The 16,131-nt window shown below is 37.7% G+C and overlaps 1 long non-coding RNA gene across 1 annotated transcript in view; it reads left to right on the top strand.

The window, feature by feature from the left end:
- The first annotated feature begins 1,435 nt into the window (after positions 1 to 1,435).
- The window catches only part of LOC141561159 (uncharacterized), a 30,425-nt gene continuing 15,729 nt past the window's right edge, over positions 1,436 to 16,131 (top strand). Inside the window, exon 1 of the long non-coding RNA XR_012487978.1 lies at positions 1,436 to 2,181. This is a non-coding gene — a long non-coding RNA (uncharacterized LOC141561159). The remainder of the gene's footprint in view (positions 2,182 to 16,131) is intronic.

Genomic DNA, 16,131 nt, shown 5'->3' with positions numbered 1-16,131 from the left:
GGAAGACCTGAGTTCAAATCTCATATTACTGGCAGCATGGACTTACCTTCTCTCAGCCTTACTTTCCTTAACAATAATACATATCTCATTGGGTTGTTGTGACACTTAAATGAGATAATCTATGGGAAATATTGTGAAAACTCTAAAAAATTATACAAATATATCATGTCTATGCATATAATTCTAAGATATAATTCTCTTTGAAATTTCAGTTCTTCATTATTAATTACTGGCTTGACTTTTCCAGATGTCCCAGAAGCAACTTGTAGAATGGAATTTATGATGTTTCTCTTACCTCTTTAAAACTTCTCTACTTTTATTAGAAGGGAAGCAATACACTGGGAAATTTTTTCACATTCAAAGGTTCTGAAAAAAGGCCTCATTTCTAAAACATGTAAAGAATTAACTCAAATTTATAAGAAATCAAGCCATTCTCCAACTGATAAATGGTCAAAGGATATGAACAGACACTTTTCAGAAGAAATTGAAACTATTTCTAGTCATATGAAAAACTTCTCTAAATCACTATTGATCAAAGAAATGCAAATTAGGACAACTCTGAGATACCACTACACACTGTCAGATTGGCTAAGATGACAGGAAATGATAATGCCGAATGTTGGAGGGGATGTGGGAAAACTGGGACACTGATACATTATTGGTGGAGTTGTGAAAGAATCCAACTACTCTGGAGATCAGTTATCTGATGATAGATGACATTTAAATATTGCTTTAAGGAATCAAAACCATTTTAAGCATGTTATTCCATTTGGTCTTCACCACAGAGAAGAGGTAGGTACAGTGTTATTTCATTTAATAAATTCTGAGGCTTATGGAAGTTTTAACTTGTCCATGATCACACAGATAGAATGTGTCCAAAATGTGATTTGAACACTGGTATCTTCTGACTTCAAGTTCATTGATATTTTAATATTTTATTCAGCAACTTTTGCCTAAGGTATGTTGGAATATAATTTTCTTTCCGTGCTTTCTAGCAGCTAAGTGGTGCACTAGCTAAATCACTGGGTCTGGAGTTAGGGAAACAAGTTCAAATTAAAGTGATTTAGTAGCTGTGTAATTCTGGACAAGTCACTTAACCCTGCTTACCTCAGTCTCCTCATCTGTAAAAAGAGTAGAAGAGGAAATGGCAAACCACTCCAGGATCTTTGCCAAGAAAACTCCAAATAGGCTCACAAAGAGTCTGACGGGATGGAATAACAACAAAAACTGACCTTGTAGGGTTTCCGTGAGGATATAATTAATATAATATTTCTCATTCCCTTTCCTCCTTCCCTGCTTTTATTTCTCTCTGGTTTGGAAATTGAAATACTGTCTCATGCAGAAGGTTTGATAATATGCCTTTCATTTCTTTTCTTTCTTTTTTTGGTAAATTATTTACTTTTTGGAATTGCTATTTGAATGTTTAATGGAAGTAAATTGTAAGTTCTCCGGGTCTGAGGTGTTGGTCTGAGGTCTTTTTTTTGAGATTGATAATTTCCCCAAATGATTAACTGGGGGTTTGAAATAACTCCCGGGATACCAGTAGTTAGGAAAAATGTGGAGAAAAAAAAGGGGTATTAGGCTCATTTTCATGCTGATGTGCATCAGGTAGTGTTTGGGTTCCGTTATTTGAGCGAAAGAAAAGTATTACTTGTCATTCGGAAGGTGGGGTGCGAGCTCGGTTTGGGAAGCGTTGTTTCAGATGGCGCCCTCAAGTTCACTCCGGAGGAGGGAGAGCACCGAAGGTCACGATGAACCCGTTTCCAACTAGAGCTATTTTCCGCGTGGCCACCAGGGGGAAGTGTTAGCTCAGAATTTGCCGAGTTGAGCCTCAAACGTGGGCGGGAGCCGGGTACTGCGCCGATGGGAGGAGGGTCTGAACTGCAGCCTGGCGGAGGGGGAGGGGGGTGCGACGCGGTGGGCTGAGCTTGGCCACGGGAGGCCTTGCTTTCCTTCCCATATTCCGGGTGCGGCGACGCTCGCAAGCTGGCCCCTCCCGATGTGCAGGGCCGGCTTCCCCGGTGCGGCCACAGAGCGCTCAGCCGTCTCTCGGGCAGCTGCGGCCGCTCTCCCGAGACAGCGTCTGGAGGCGCCGGGAGCGGGCGGCGAGAAATCCCGGCGACTTTTCGGGACTTCCGGCGCCCGGCTGTCAGCGGCGTAGCTGTTCCCAGGCCCTTCTAGGTCGGTTCGCGAAGTTGGGATTGGGTGTTTGAGGGAGGATGGGGAGAAGGCCGCCCTATTTGATCTTCCCGAGGACTTGCGAGTAGGGAGGGGCTCTTGGGCTCCTGGCCTGGGCTAGCTCCTCAGTTGAGGAAACAGGCCCACAGTGTGAGGCTGGCTCTGACCAGGGCCGGTGACCTTGTGCCACCTAGCTGCTTTAAGAGGACAAGCTGGCTGGGCTTGGAACCACTGGATCCGGCCACGTGCAAGTGGAAGACTTTGGGCCAGGGGCCACCTGAATGAACCGTGGGATCCCCGGCCGCCTCCCGGGCTGCTGGGAGCCATCTGTGAATAGTGACAGCGCCACGGACACGAAGCTGTGGTCCCCCTGGCCGGCGGCGTGCGGCCCTTTGGGGTGGACGTGAGGGGACCGAGGGCATCTCCTCCCCATCTTTCTCCTCCCTCTCCCGGTTTCCCCGACACTCCTCCGCCTCGCCTCGGGTTTCCCGCCAGCGGGGCTGTCCCTTCTCTGCTTTCTTTGCCGGGCCGTGATCCGCTGCAAACCCTCTCCTCTTCCCCTGCGCCTCCACGGCGGGGAGCCCTCAGCCTCGAGTGCTGCACGCCTTCTCTCGCCGCCACGTTCTCTTGGGAACTGCATCTGCCCCTCGGGGTTAAAGCATCATCTCTTTGCAGATGACTCTCGGACCTGCAGCCCAGTGACCACAGCTCCGATGCCCCTTGTCTCTTGGGCACATTGTGGAGACATCTCAAACTCCCCGTGTCGCCGACTGACTCGCCTTTTCCTCCTCGGTTTCCGGTTAAGGCACCTTGGATTAACGCTGGGCTCCCCCCTCTTCCTCACCCCAATAAGCTATCAGCTGCTCTCTACCTCCCCGTCCTCCGGTATCTGACCCTGTTTCTCTGTATCTAAACCCAGTTCGGACTCTCACTTGCTCTTGCCCAAATTATTCCCAGTCTTTTTAACTTGTCTCTACCTGAAATGTCTCCACTCCAGTCTGTCCTCCACTCGCTGCCTCAGTACCTTCAAGGGGAGAATAGACCACGAATCCTTTCTAATTCGGCCCCTCCAGTGGCTCCCAGTCATCCGACGTAAACACACTCCTTTGATTCCCTTTCAAAGTCCTGCAGAGCCTGGCCTTGACCTGTCTTAGCAGTGTTATGGGACACTACTCTTTGTTAGGGTTCTTACAAGGTGCTAAGTCACTGGAATGGATAAGAGACAATAATTATGGAATTCAGTATGATTGATCTGATCCTACAGGGAGATGTTGTGGGCCAGAACTTGAGACAAGGTATTTATGTACTTATGCACTTAGTTCATACCTTTAAAGGAGTTCACTCATTAGTTCACACATTAGACTTCACACCTTTAGAGAGCATATAAAAGGACAAGCCCACTGAGAAGAGATTCAGAGCCAGGATTCAGTAAGGGAGATTCACAAGTCTAAAGGAAAAGCCTGCTCATGGACTTCCAGGAGATTCTGGGCCAAAGAGGATTTTGGGAGATTCACAACTAGGATAGACTTCCAGGAGATTCACAAGTCAGAGGTCAGAAAACCACAACCCCACATTCTTGGAGATCCAGAGTCAAGATTCATTCACTTCAACTTTTGTGCTGGCTGGAGGTATTCGAACAGGAGCTCTCAGGAAGCAAGGAGAAAGATAGGCCTCTTAGAAGCTAACTGGGCCCAGGAAAAGATTCAGGATTTTGAAGGACACAATAAAGGATCTGGACTTTAACTTCCGACTGAATTTGGTGATTATTAGAACTGAACTGAAACTAAGGCTGCCTCCAGAAGCTCCCCAAGAAACCTGCACCCAGAGAAGGATTACATTTTAGAGAAACAGAACATTACAACTCTTTCTCTTGTACTCCCTGCAAAATTAGCCTTCCCAGGGCTGGGCCTGGAGTCAAGAAGACTCATCTTCCTGAATTCAAATCTGGCCTCAGACCCTTCCCAGCTGAGTGACACTCATTCCCTTTGCCTCAGTTTCCTCATCTATAAAATGAGCTAGAGAAGGAAATGGCAGCCTACTCCAGGATCTTTGCCAAGAAAATTCCAAATGTTTTTTCAGTCAGACACTACTGGAAAAAAAAAAATTGACTGAACCACAACTCTTCCTGACACATGTCACTTCCACCTACCACTTTTCCATTTCTGGGATGTGGTTCTTCTGTTCATCCTCCTCTGGGTCCATCTTGTCTTTGAAGACTCAGTTCAGGTTTCTCTATTAAGGCTTTACAGATCCTTCCAATTATTAGTGCCCTCCCCAAATATATAATATTTATTGTTTATGTTTAAATCTTTATTTGTATTCTCCGTTAGAATTACCTCATTGCTGGAAGGAATTGTTTTATTCTTCGTGCTTATCTACGTGGCCCCTAATTCAGGGTCTGGCACCCAGTAGAGTCTTACTAAATGCTTGTTGATGGATTGATGGCACTTTCAATCACTATGGTGGACTAGGAAGGGATGTGAAGACTAGAGGGAGACACATTTCCCTCACTTATCACTATTATCCAGACTTGACCTTGGCCTTGGTTCCAATTTTGTCTTTTCTCTAAAAATAAGTGTGGTTGGTTCCCCAACTATGGAAATAAAACTTAAAGAAAATAAATTATTAAAAATGAAATAAAGATGAAATAATTGGGAGCCAGTGGAGTTTATTAAGGGAACTGATATGGACAAGAACTGTGCTCTATAGGGGCAGCTAAGTGGCATAGTGGATAGAGCACCAGGCCTGAAGTCAGGAGGACCCAAGTTCAGATTTGGCCTCAGACACTTAGCACTTCCTCCCTGTATGACCCTGGGCAAGTCACTTAACCCCAACTGCCTCAGGAAAAAAAAAAAAAAGAAAGTAGAACAAGAATTGTGCTTTATGAAAATCACATTGGTAGTTATTTGAAGGGTGGATGATGGAAGAATAATTTAGACAGTTTTGGTGTTATCTGTGAATCCTCCTCATCTGGCACAGTGTCATACATTGAGGATTAGAAATTTATGTATGGAAAGAACCTGAAGGTTATTAAAGATAAGGGTCATGGTCTCAGAGGTAATAAATAGCCAAGTTAAAATCTGAACTCATATTTATCTGTTGCATCTTCTAAAGAGAATGGAGGAAATATTACTGGATTTGGGGTTTAGGGACCTAAGTCTAATATGCAATATGTATACATGCACATGTGCAAACACATACAAATGTGTATATATAAATGCATGTGTAGTTCATATGCACTTACATGCACAATACAAACATATCTATAGATCTATATAGCTATATATTTTTATAGCAACAGCTATCTATAGATCTATAATTATTTGTGTTTATATACACACATCTATCTGCTGCTGCAGGAGGATGTTTGGTTTGGAGCTGGAGTGAGAATACTTGCACAGGATTCTTTTTAAGTCAAAACTTTATTTTGTCAAAGTGGATGGGCCAAATAGCATGACTAATTAACTGGTAATTAGGGTCAGGGGGAAGCAATCTTATATACGATAATTTTGACCCTAAACCATGTTAGGAAAACTAAGATTATTAAAAAAAGAATCTTTTTCAGACAATATTTTAGCCACAAGGTCTTTAAAAAACAGATTAAGTCAAAACAGGAACTTGGTTGCTTAAGTTCAAAGTATAGTTTTTTTTTCAAAGCAAGTGTTCCTTTTGTGGGGTCAGCAAACCTAAACATAGTTATGTTAATGATTTTAGAAAATTTTTTATGTTAGTAATATTCATCAGTCTAGGGCCCAGGGTTAGGGTCCAGCATGTACTTTATTTATTTATTCATTTGTATACAGGATATAGAGGGATGTAGATCGATAGATATATATGGGTGTATACCTCTATCTATCCAAATGTCCTATCTAACTGTCGTGATTTGGCCTGTGATTTCACTAGTCTAGGCAACTTTTGGTTAGGAAGCTCCTTCTACCAGAATAAAAACCTGCCTTGCAACTTAATGCACCTGGGAAGGAGACAGAATTTTACCAGAGGCACCTGGGCAAGCTGTTGTTCAGAGTGCTCTCTGAAAAGCAGAGTTAGGAGCACACAATAAATTGAAGGGGTTTAGGGATAAGCATAGGGGTGGTTGTACTGGAGAGCAGCTCCACAATTAATTGGGTAAGGAAGCAAGGATGGGGATATAATCCATCTTCTCTCCCCCTGATTGGTTGATCGCACACTCCTGTGAACCCAGGCTTCTATTTTGGAGACAACTTTTCAACCCGAAAAATGAAGATGGAGTTTGGGGAAGATTAGTTTACTAGTAGATGATAATATGGATTTAGCACATGCAGAATAATATTTAGGGAGCTTTTATATTAATTGAAGCATGAAGATCTACTATAACAGGGAGAAGAGAGAGAAAGAGAGAGAGACATACATACACACAAAGACAGATATCTAAGAGATGTTTTGAAAGATGATATGATCTATGGAGGATGAAAGAAGTAAGTTTTGGTGTTGTTGTTGGTTTCTATTTATATTATTTTAATGAAGAGGATAGGCTGACAGGATCATAAAATCCAGAACTAAAAGCGTTAGAATTTCTGGCTTCCTTCAGAGCCCAACTCAAGTACTCCACCTCTATGAGATCTTTCTTGATATTCCCAGCTATTAATGATTTGTTCTTTCCACTTAATTTGTTGTTGTGTATTGTTTTCATGGCTTTCTTTATTTTGCTCTCTATTGGATTGTGTAGATCTTTCTCTGCTTCTGTGTATTCATCATATTTGTTGTTCCTTTTAGTGATAGCCAATATATCACTTAATCCTTCTGCCCCCAATTCTTTTCTGTAACAAAAATTGCTGAAAATTTTTTGGTGTATACGGGGGTCTTTCTTTTGATCAGAAAAGAATTTCTACGCCAACGTATGTGGATATTTTGGTAATTTTATTTGGACAGTTTTAAACCATTTCCCAAAATAATTGTATTGTTTCATGACTCCACCAAAAATACATTGGGTGTGTTTATCTTACCTTGTCAACGTTTATTATTCCTATCATATGTCATTTTTGCCCACTTGCAGGGTGTGAAGTGAAACCTCAAAATAGTTTTGATTTGCATTTCTCTTATTAGTGATTTGGATCACTTTTTCATATGGTTAATAGTTTGCAATTGTTTTTAGAATCATATACATAAGTATATTTTTGACTATTTGTCTAGTGGGAAATAGCTTTTGGTTTTGTATGTTATCTATATATTTTAAATTTCAAATTCTTATCAGAGATATAATACAGATTTTTCCCATTTGATTTATTTAATTCATTAATTTTCTTTTTGTGCAGAAGCTTTTCTGTCTCATGTAATCAAACTTATTTTATCTTTTGTAATTGCCTCTGCTTAGACTGATTAAGTTATCATAGTTATGAAGCATATGATCTATTTCTTTTCTTTTTTTAATAGCATAATCTATTATTAAAATGACATATTTCAAATATATTGTAGAATATGGAGCAATGTGTTGGTCTAAGTTTTATTCCTGCCAGACTGATTTCTAGCTTTCCCAGCAAGTTTTATATATTGTGAAATTTTCTAAGTAATTTTTTCTTATTCTACCAAGCACTGTCTTTTATAGATCCATTGTTTCTGATTCTGTTTGTTTTCTGATTGCCTGGTCTGTTTATTGATCAATTTTCTTTCTTTCTTTTCTTTTTTTTTTTTTAGTCGATTCCAGATAGTTTTGATGACTGCTGCTTTTTATGTCTGAAATTTCCATTGTGCTTTATTCCTATTTTTTCTTTTTTCATTATTTTCCTTCATAACCTAGGTCTTTTATTTATCCAAATAAGTTTTATTATTTTATTTGAGTCAGTAAAGTAACCCAATGATTATTTGATATAGCAACAAATGTATAAATTAACATTGGTGGTATTATTGAGTTTTACTATTTTGTCATGATCTAACCATGAGCATTGAATATTCCCCAGCTATTTATTTTTTTAATTCTTCAAGGAGCATTTTGTAATTGAATCTATACAATATTTTGTGTGCTTTGCTAGACTGACTTTATATTATCTTATGCATTTTGTAGTAATTTTTAATGTAATTTCCCTTTTTATTATTAAATCTTTGATTGTCATTATTGCATTAAAAATGCTGTTGATTTTTTTTTTTTAAATGGTGGGCTTTTTTTTTTTTTTTTTTGAAGACTTACTTTGTAGCCTGCAACTTTTTTGAAGCAATTAATTTATCTCAATTAGTATCTTTGCTTTCTAGGATTTTTCAAATAAATAATCACATGATCACCTTTATATCACTTTAATTTCTTGCTCTTCTCTCTTTATTCTTAACTTTTTAAAGGAAAGATTCTACTAAATCCCCAAGGTATATAATGTTTACATAGATTTTAGATATTCATATTTTAAAAAATTTGGATGTTATACTTTACCAAAGGCCTTTTCCCACATTTGTTGAGATAATTATGTGGTTTTTGGATTTTTTGCAAATATTATATTGATCAGAATTCTGATGTTGAATAAATTGATCAGTGAATTATTTCTTATATGAATCAGTAGTCTGGCAGAATGATATTTTTAAAACTTTGAATTGATACTTATTAATGTTATTGCTCTTTTGTTCTTCTGTACTTTATTATTCCCTTATTTAGGTAGATAAATCAGGAAGAACAATTTCTCAGTATTCTTTACCAGCTCCATTTATAAGATACCAAAGTTTTTTAGCTTTAGTTTCTCTAGGAGTCTGTTCACTTATGGTTTTTAACTTTTATTTATCTTTCTTAGATTTGTCTAAAACTGAGAGAACATTAAAATTTTTTGATGTTATTTTGTCTCATAATTTTATTAACTTTTTCTTAGTGAAATAGGATGGTAAGGTGTTTGTAGAATATTTTCTATGCTGCTTTTTAGCACAATGTAGCTTGTTTATTAATTTATGTATCTTGAATTTTTTGTGTTGTCTGAAAGCTTGATGGCAACTCTTGCTTTTTTGTTTTCACTTAATGCATTATCAGTTTTATTTTAGTATCTCATTGTTATTATGCATTCATGCCTGTTGTTTATATATCTTTCTTAAAAGCAACAAATTGTGTTTTTAACCATACCATTACTTTTTCACTTTACTAGTTTGCTTAATCAATTCACACAGAGATGATTGTTTCTATGATTTAGTCTTTGATCTATTTTTTTTTTTTTTAAGCTTTCATCCTTAGTCTTTTTTTGGGTTGGTATCTTTTGTTTGTTCTTCCTGAACTGGTTGCTATTTTTATTACATTATAATCTATAGGGGATGTGTATATGTCTGCTTTGCTTCCCACATTTATTTGCAATATATCTGTGTCCAAATATGTGGTCAATTTTTCTAAGAGTTCCACATGATGTTAAGACATGTTTGTTTTTAGCAGCCAAATCTGCCATCTCATAGAAATATTTAACTAGTTTTTTCCAGGTATTGGTTCAATTCTATGCTTTCCTCTTATTTATCTATTAACTTTGTCAAAACCTGAAACATTAAAGTCTCCTGTTATTATTGTGTTACTGTTTGAATCTTCCTGTAATTCAGTTAATTTTTCTTTTATAAATTTAGATGTGAAAGCATTTGGAACATGTTTAATATTGATATTGGTTTTTTGTCTATGGATCCTTTTAGCATAGAGCACTTTCCTTTTTATCTCTTTATGTTGTAAATTTCTATTTTTGCTATGCATAATATTTCCTGCCTTTTTTGCTTCACCTGATAGAGTAAATTCTGTTTCAGACCACCTTTTTATTCTATGTCTTTGAATTTTGGGTGTTTGTTTGCAATAGATTATGGGATTTCCTTTTCTTATCCAATCTTTCATACTTTTTTCTTTGTGATTTAGCTATATTTAAGGTTAGGAGAGTTAAGTTTATATAGTCCTCTATTTGTCCCTAATGTTTTAAAAATTAGGATTTAAATTTTTTCTTTTCTTTTTGTGTAAATCAGTACCTTAGTCTCTTCAGTTTTTTGCTTAATGTATTTTAAGGTAACTTTCTGAGAGGATCTATTCCCCTAAATTCAAGTTCTCCCTTCCCAGTTGCCACTCTTTTGTTTTTTTGGTTTAGGGTTTTGATTAACTTATAAGTCCCTTTTCTTTCTTCCTTTTTTTCTGTTTATCTAATTTGTCACCCTTATCCCTCCTGTTAAGTAAATTCCCTTTTCCTCTTTAATTTCATTAGATTTTTCTGTATTACTTTAAAATTTTCTTGAACCAGCAAAACTCTGTCTTCTCCTCCTCCCACCCCTCACTTCAGATTGAGAATGAAAGGAAAATCATTTTTTAAAACCATATATTATTTTAATTAGTGATCTCTTCAGTTCCCATCTACATCCAGCCCTGAATTCTCTCCTCACCCATAGCCTCAGATCTCCAATTAGCCATTAGAAATCTAACTAGAAGTCTTATGGACACCTTAAACTCATTATGTTCAAAACTGAACTTGTTATTTTTGCTGCCAACCCTTCCCCTCTAACTTCCCTGTTACTCACTGTTGAGGGTGCCACCATCCTAACACTTAACACATTTAAATCTAGATGTCATAATTAACTTCTCACTTGTTCAATCTGTTGGTGAGTCCTGTCAATTCTACCTTCACAACATCTCTTGTAAATGCCTCCTTTACTCTGACATTTTGTCATCAGCATGGTATAGGCCCTCATCACTCAAAGACTGAATTGTTTTTGATTTTTTTTTTGGGGGGGGTTTCCTTGCCTCAAGTCTCTCCCCATTCCAGTCCATTCTCCACTCAGCTGTCAAATTTTTCTGGCTTAGTTCTGATCATGTCACCTTTTCTATTTAATAAACTCAGTGGATCCCTTCTTCCTCCCAAGATCAAGTACAAAATGCTGTTTGGCATTCCAAGCCCTTTATAACTGGCCCCATCCCACCTTTCTAACTTTCTCACTCCCATGTAGTATGTGATCCAATGACGGTATTCTAGGTATCTGGACAGCAGTTCCCCATATCAGAAAATCCACCTTGCAGCTCTCAGGACATGGCTGTTCCCCACACCTGTCATGTTCTCCCTTTCCATCTTTGATTGCTGCCTTCTTTCAAATTTCAGTTAAAACCCCTTGCATTCTCCTTTTCAATAAACTCCAGGGGTTCCCTATTACCTCGTTTTTGTTAGATTCTGTCGGACTCTTTGTGTCTCCAAGGACCCCAGCATCTAGGCCCTTCTCTCCAAGTCTGTCAAAGTTCATGTTCATGGTTTCCACAACACTATCCATCTCATTCTCTGCTTTCCTCTTCTCCTTTTGCCTTCAATCTTTTCCCAACACCAGGATCTTTTCCATTATGTGGCTGAAATATCTAAGCTTCAGTAGCTGATCTTCCAGTGAATAGCCTAAATTAATTAAGTGTTGACTGACTTGATCCCCCTACTATATAAGGGACACTCAGGTTTTCTCTAGCACCACAATCCAAAAGTGTTGATTCTGCAAAGCTCAGTTTTCCTTATATATGCAACCCTCAGTCATATAATACTACTGGAAAAACCATATATGGACCTTTGTTGGCAAAGTGATGTCTGCTTTTGGTATGCTGTCCAGATTGGCCATAGCTTTCCTTTCAAGGAACAAACATCTAATTCAAAGATCAAGGTCTTACAGTCCTTCACAAACAGGATCCTTCCTATCTTTCCAGACCTGTTACTTTCCACTCTCGTACACTCAACATTCTAATTACACCAGACATATTTCTTAAACATTCTACTTTTCTACTTTGCCTTTGTCCTCTGTCCCGTAGAGAACTTTCTTTTTGCCTCTGTATTCTAACTTCCCAGCTCAGATCCTTCTCCCTTTCTGCAGGTGATCCTCCCCTAAGACACCTTTTTTTCCCCCCACTAACAATACCTTGTATAAAGTTATTTACATGTTCACACCCTCCTGTTACTCCCTACTCCTTGAGGGCAGGATCAAAGCTATATCTTTTGTCTCCTTCATTAGTGTGGAACCTGAATAAAATTTCAATAAAATGCTTGACTGATTTTGAAATAATAGTAAAAGGAAGAGATCCTGGAAGCAGTCATGATGCCAAAGATATTGCCTTAAACCACAAGTAGTGCAATAATTCATTCTTCGACTATTTATACTATTTAAAATGGAAGGGTTGCTATATTGTCACTTAACATAATTCACCTGACAACTTGCAATTAGCATGCAGATGGCTGGTTTTTTCATAAATTATGGTTATATCCTGTGCAGCTCGGCTCCAGAGTGGGCCAGACACGCAGGCAATACAGAAAGGTGGGATATTTAATGTTAATCCGTAAAGTTGTCTGTATTATAAATAATGAACTGAGAAAGGCAGGCAAAATAGAGAAGAAGAGGATGACTCATGATTTGGAGACAAGAAAAAACTTGATGAAACATTAAATGGGATGGGTTATGCCCTAGGATTCTAGAAAACTTGGCTGAAGTCAGTGCTGGGGTTTTTAACATGGATTTTAGAAACCTTATGAGAGTTTTGCAATCAGAAGACCATTGTGCTATCATTTCAACTCTAATGGCTCTTAGGAGAATAGCCAAAGCTCTGGGAGTCCACCTGTGCTTTTCTTATATTCTAGCTATTGACCAAGTCTCAAATATTTTCTAGAGGGCCTTTCATTATCCAAATAATTTCAAAATAACCCTAAGAAAGAGGGGGAGGAAATAGGAGCTTTAAACATAAAAATAAAATTAAAAATATAAAATACCATAAATCATTTAAAAACAGTGAAGTGATAAATTTTAAAATCTTTTGAGAAAAAGCTATTGTGATGGACAAGACATACCAGAAAGAAATTTAGTGAAAGGATGATGGCATTGCCTTCAAGGTTCCTAACATAATAATTAAATTCAAACAAATAAAGCGATCATAAGAAATTGGTTTTTCTTTTAACTTAAAAACATTTTTTTGAACATCCACATCTATACATATAGCAAAAACTCAAGAGGATTGTATAGCAAACTATGAATCTCCATTTCATACTGACTTTTTAAAAAACCTATAATACATTATAGTACTTCCAAAACTGTCTTTGCTTATGCTTCCTTCTGAACCTATTTTGTTCTCTTCTGTGCATTTTAAAAAATGTTTCCGTGGCCTTTTTTGGGGATATTTATTGCCAATTCTCCCTTTCTATTTCAGTTTTTCCCCAGTTAAAAACCAAGGGAAAACACACACACACACACAAACAAATCCTTGTAATATATAGTTAAGCAAAATGAATCCAGGGATTCTCATTCTGCACTTGAAGTCAATCTTCTTCCAGGATGTGGGTAACATGCTTCATTACAGGTGCCCTGAAGACAAGGTTGTTGGTTGCTTTTATCAGAGTATTTAAGTCTTTCAAAATTGTCTGTCTTCACCATATTAGTTATGGTTTTTCTCACTTCACTCTGAATCAGGTCATACTCCCCAGGATTTTCTGAAATTCATGTCTTTTTTTTCCCTATGGTGCAATAATATTTTACTATATTAGAATTTGTTCAGTCAAAAAAATCTTTTCTATTCATTTGATAGGCACCCACTTATTTTCTTTTTCCTGTACTATTTTCCCTCTATCCTTCTCCCACTCATCTCCCTATTCTTTGAAGCATTTCTACATCAAACTGTTTTTCTCTATGTTCTTTTCTCTTTAGTCCACTTCAGATAAAGGAGCTTCATTTAACACCTTTTCCTCTAAACCTTCACTTCAATTTGTAATACTTAATTTCACCCACTCAACTATGAGAAATACTAAGTTCTACCCTTCTTTCTTCCTCCTTTCTCCACTAGTACATTCCTTTTATTCTTTTTTCTTTCACTCTTAAAACTCCCAGAACAGGAATCAGAACCTCCCAGATCCTCTATTTAAAAAAACAACAAAAAACTAACTCCCTTAATAACTTTGAAGACACTGATATTCTGAAGGGACATTTGATTCGTCTCTTAAAATGTTAGCCTTTTATCACTACTTTATCTTCTTACAATTTTCCCAATGAGTTCATCTTGCTAGGTTCCTCTTGGGTCTCAAGTTTTGTACTTCAGAGCTCCTACTTAGGTAAGATCCCTTTAGAAATGCTAAGAAATTTTTTCAATAAAGATCCCTTCCTCTCCTTTTCTGTTGGTTCACTCAGCTTTGTAGGGTTATTCTTAGGTATTAGCTTATATCTTCATTTCAAATAGAGTAGAAATTGCTAGGTCTTATGTAGTCTTGACTGTTATTCCTTGATACATGAACTCTTTCTGGTGACTTGATGTAGTTTTTTATTTGATGTGAACCCCTGGAATTTAGCTATGATATTCTTTGTACTTTTCTTTTTGGCTGCTTTTTCCAAGAGGCAACTGGTAGATTCTATCTTGCCCTTTGGTTCTAAACAATCTGGCCAGTGATCGGCCTTCCCCCTCCCCACCCTTCAATCATGATGATTCTTATATTACCTTGGCTTAGCCTATTTTGCAGGTCAATTGTTTTGGTAATAGATACCTTGTGTTTTTTCCTACCCTTTCCCATCCCCTTTCCATGACCAATGTTTTTATTTTGGTTTAGTCTTTCTTGCTTTCTCATGGAGTCATTGATTTCTGGTTGGTCTATTTTAATTTTCAGAGAGTTTATTTGGGTAAATTTTACTATTTTTTCTCTAAGCTTTTCTCTCCTCTAGAGCCTTCAGTTTTTATTTCTTGCTTTATTTCTTCTATGCATTCATATAGTCTTTGTGGAAAATTCATTTTGCTTTTTCTTTAAGTTTCTGTTTATGGTTGTTAATGAAATCACACTTTCCTTCTAGGTTGGATTTTGGGGCATCTCTGCATTTATTAGAATTCTTAATAGTGATCTGGATCTTTTGCTTGCCTAGTTCTTTAGCCCAGATTTTTGAATTAGTATTCTGTGTCAGGATCAGGTTCTGTCACCTGCCGCTTTTGTATGGGGTGGTAGACTCTGGTTTTGACTTTGGTTTTAATGCTCTTTGTGCTACCTTTCAGAGTTAATACCTGCTGGATTGAGGTTCAGAGCACTGGATCTTCAAGATCTTCTTTGGACTCTCAGTGCTAGGGACCTCTGAAGTTCCTGCCTCTGGATTGTCCCAACCTGAACGTTGTGGTTCCACCATTGTTGTCATTCCTCAGGGCCCCCAAACTTATTATCTTGGGAATGAAGTGGGACTTTCTAAGCTCTTCATGGCCCTGGTTGTGTTGGCCAGCTGTAGGTTTGTTTTCCAGTGCTAGGGCTGATTTTGTCAGAGGTAACCCTTTTCCTAATGCTCATAAATTTCTGCTGGCTTTATATGCAGTTCTGGTTTGAGAGTAACCAATTACTACAATTCCTTGTTGGATCTCATGATCATTAATGATCATTATCTGATCTGACGAGAATTTTGACTAAGTACATGGAACTGGGTTGTCTCTTTTCACATAGCCATTTTGGCCAGCTGCTGGTTATAGTCCTTCTGCTTGAACTTGTAAGATGCTAAGCTAATATTGGGACTCATTCCACACTGCTACCCATTTAATATTTCCTCTAGCCAAGACCTTCCTATCCCTACAAATTCCTTTTTGGAGTTGAAGATATCAAAATTTTGTCCATTTAACAATTTTTTTTTTCTTTTCTGAGACTGGGGTTAAGTGACTTGCCCAGGGTCACACAGCTAGTTCATTTAACAATTTCTACTCATGAATGGTATAGCATGTTTTTTCATAAGAGTTGGATGAACACACTAATCATTTTCATTCAGGACTTAAAACTCACTGAAAACACCAGCTGTCATCATGATTATAAAATGATCATGTTATCTTATCCATGTTATTCATCCCAGTTGAAAGGAAACTTGGCAAATAAGGAATATCTGGACTATTTGTCTAGGTTGCCCAGATCCTACTGAGGAAACAATACAAAAATTGGAATAAGGGCTGGAAAAGGTGAACTGAAACTTTATAGAAAAGTAGTACAAATTGGTCAGAAAAATTTTCTTGAAAGATGGTTCCAAGACATCAGTGGAATGTCTTTT

Source organism: Sminthopsis crassicaudata, chromosome 3, assembly GCF_048593235.1.
Source record: "Sminthopsis crassicaudata isolate SCR6 chromosome 3, ASM4859323v1, whole genome shotgun sequence".
In the NCBI taxonomy this organism is placed as follows: Eukaryota; Metazoa; Chordata; class Mammalia; order Dasyuromorphia; family Dasyuridae; genus Sminthopsis; species Sminthopsis crassicaudata.
Note: the sequence above shows the minus strand (reverse complement) of the source record. Positions and strands in the feature narration are given on the sequence as shown.